The sequence below is a fragment of the Nylanderia fulva genome, unplaced genomic scaffold (genome assembly GCF_048542155.1).
Source record: "Nylanderia fulva isolate GAGA-0341 unplaced genomic scaffold, ASM4854215v1 Scaffold121, whole genome shotgun sequence".
Taxonomy (NCBI): domain Eukaryota; kingdom Metazoa; phylum Arthropoda; class Insecta; order Hymenoptera; family Formicidae; genus Nylanderia; species Nylanderia fulva.
Window position 1 is genome coordinate 32,140 of NW_028189421.1, and position 3,698 is coordinate 35,837.

A 3,698-nucleotide genomic window follows, 5' to 3' on the forward strand; every position below is an offset into this window, starting at 1 on the left:
GATCTTTTATTTTATTATTAATATTTATATGTTTGTCTAGAATAGATCTAAATTTGGACCAGTGTTTTTAAAATCAAATATTTTATGTCTCATATCTGTCAAGTTTTGTTTTAAAAGAGTGAAATATATTGGATTGTGGATCCAAATCTAGTTCATGAAGTACATTTAGGTCGGTATGGTTATTAACTTGCTTATTTATAACTATGTCTATTGTGGTGGGAGTACACCATTGTTTGGTATGTGTGTAGGTTCATTAGTATACATATTTGTTACGTTATTCTTGCGTTATAATTATTTAGTGTATTCCGTTTCTATTATTTCTGGACATCTCCATTTTATATTTCTAGCATTCAGATCACCAACCAACAGAATTCTTTCAGCCACGCTAAACATTACATTTAAATCCTGATTGAAATTTTATTTATGGTCTATTATATGCTTGCTATTATGTGAATATTATTTTCTAGTTTAATACAGATATTTTCTATTGCAATCTCTGATTTCATTTGATTTCTTGAACGGTATATCTTTTCTAATTAATACGAGCTACTCCTGCCTCCTATTTTGTCTCTCTTTCCTGATACAAGTATATCCCCTAATTTTTAGTCTATCATCTTTATTTAGTTTAGTTTCATTAATTAGCAATATTCCTATATTAAGTCTTTCTAAAAATTCTATTAGACCCGCAATCTTATCACGTATGCCATTGCGTTCCAACTACAGATTTTAATTTTATCCATGTTTTTGTTCTAATTCTAAACAGTAAAATTATAAAATACTTCAAATTTTTTTAAGGGGGCCAAAATTTTTTCTTTTAAAAAATTTTATTTAAATTTCTAACGTCATTTTTTTAAAATTTTTTTTCACATTTATAAAATTATTTAATTTTTTTAAATTTGCTCGTTAATGTATAAAGTCGGGATTATTTGTTCACTCCTGTTTTTTGGGGTTTTAAAAACGTTGGGGGTTTTTTTTTTTCCCCTTTTTCCCACCTTTGGGGGCCATGGGGGTTTTTCTTTGTCATCTTTAGTGGTTCGGGCACCTCTCACGGGAAAAATGCTCTCGTCCGGGGTTTTCTACTGATATATTTTTTTATTTTTTTTTTTGTCGGGGGTTTTCGCCCTTAGTGAAACCATTTTAAAATTTCTTTGTAGTTTCAAGGGTGGGGGGTTTTCTGGGGATCCTTGCCCCAATTTGCACATTTTCTGGAATGTTTTTTTGGGGTTTTTTTTTTCCCTTTGTTAAAAGATTTTTGCACATTTTTAAAAGGGAATTTTTGGGGTTTTGGGGGTAACAATTTTTTTTTTGCATTCCCCCCCTTTGGCCAAAAATTTACAATGCGTAATACGTTTTTTTTTAGAAAAAATTTTTTTCCCCAAATTTTTTTCGTGTGATTTAAATATTTTCCTTTTTGTTATTAAAAAATTTTTTTGGGGTTTAAAAACACCATGAATTTTTAACCCCAAATATGGATTATCGTTCCCCCCATTTTTTTTTCATTTTTTTCTTGAAAAATTTAAGTTCTTTGGAAAAATTTTTTTCCCGTGTTTTATTTTTGGGGAAAAACCCTTTTTAAAAAAAAAGCCTTTGTTTTTTTATCCTTTGATGTAACGTTTTGATACTGTGTTTCCAAAATTTTTTTCCCAATATCGCGTTAAAATTTTTTTTTTTCTTTTTTTTGGGGGGTTTTAAAAATGTAGACTTTGGCGATTTTTTTTTTTTTTTTGGAAAAAAATTTTTTTTTGATTTGTTTTTTTACTTTGGCAATAAAAATCTTTTTTTGATTTTTTTTCCCCCCCTGAATGTAATTTGGGGGGGGGTTTTTTTTTTCCCCGGGGGGTTTTTTTGTGACCCCTTGATTTACTTTTGGGGGGGGGTTTTTTGTATGATAATTCCCCCTTTGTCCCCCGGGGTCGTCCCATCCATGTCTGGTTTCCCTTTGAATCCATTTTAAAAAAATTTAAAACGATTTTTTTTTTTTTTGTATATCTTTATATGTCTTGCCCTTTTTTTTTTAGATGTTCCTGGTTTTTTTTACTCCAGGTGTTTTCCCTTTTTAAATTTTTTTTTTTATTTCAGTTTTTTAACATGTAAAAAAAATTTTTATTGTTAAGAGGCATCTGCCTTCTTTTTTTTTTCGCTGGTTTTTGGGTTTTGGGGTACTTTTGGGTAAAAATTTTTAAAAATTTAAAAACTTGATTTTTTCTCCCTTTAGGGAAATCTGCATTTTTTTTCCCCTTATTTCCCCCAAAAATTTTATTGTTTTTTTTTTCATTTTGGGGGCATGTTGTTCATTTTTAATCACCGTTAAAAAACTTTTAAATGATTATTTTTAAATTTTAAAACGCTTTTTTAAATTAGTTTTAAAAGTCGCCCCTTTTGCTACATTTTAAAAATTTGATCGACAGCTCAACGGACCCGTGCCTACCCCCTTGCCGCACGCCACCCGTTTTTAAAAAGTAACGCTCCCCTAGTTTTTTTAGGGGACCAGAAATTTTTTTTTCGATTTTCTCCGTACGTTTGGGGAAAAGTGAAATTTTTTCTCTTTACTCCAAAAAAAAGAAAAACAAAAATTTTTAAAACGACAAGAGTTTTTCAAAATCGATTGGTATCAAGGGTAATATTTAATTTTATTTGGCTTTTTTTATACTTTGAGCCTCGGGGGGGTTTACATTTTTCCCAAAAAATTTTACAAAATGAATTTTAAAATTTTTTTTAAAAAAATTTACAATTGTCAATAAAATTTTTTTTTTTAAATTTTTTAAAAAAAAAAAACAAAAAATTTTGTGTACCCCAAAAAAAAATTTTTTAAAGTTTAACATTGTAGAAATATACATATGTAACTTTTTTTTTTTTTTTTTGGTGGAAAAAAAAATGCTTTAAAAAACACCTCACGAGCCATCTAAAAAGGGGGATTTGTGGGGTCCCTCCATTTAACGTAGATATACCCCTTAAAAAATCTTCCCCTTTTTTATCTTCTTAATCTATTTCTTATTTTTTAAAAAAAAAATAAATTATAAAAAAAAATTTTTATATTGAGAAAAGCTAAAAATTTTAAATTTTTTAAAAAAATTAAAAAAATTTTTTTAAAAATTTTTTTTTTTTTTTTAATTTTTAATATAAAGCCCCCATATATATATATTTTTTAATTTTTTTTCTCGGCAAAAATTTTCAATGTTTAAAAAGTATATTTGAAGAAATTTTTAAAAAATTTTATAAAAAAATGTATGACCCAGCCCCCTTTTGTGTTTTTTTTGGGTTTTTTTTGGTTTTTTTTTTTTTATCAAAGGGGGTTTTTTTTAGACGAAAGATCGCAAAAAAAAGTTTAAATAAATTCTTTTCAAAAGGGAAAAAAACCGAAAACCTTTTTCCTTTTTGCTTTTAAAAAATTTAAAAAAGGGTTTTTTTTTAAAAACCTCCGCGCTGTCTTAATTTTGGAATTTAAAAGGGTTTGACGGGAAACTTGAAATTTCCCTAATCCGTAGCAAATTTGAATGTTTTATTTTCTTTCCCCAAATTTTTTTAAAGTTTTTAAAAGTTGTACTTAAACTAAAAAACCCTTTTTTAAAAAAGGAATCTTTAAAACTTTTTTTGATGATGTGGACCAAACTTGAACACCATTTAACAAATCTGTTAATAAACTTCAATATCAGGGTTTTTATTTGAAAAATAGTCGTTTTTCCACCAAATTTTAAAAT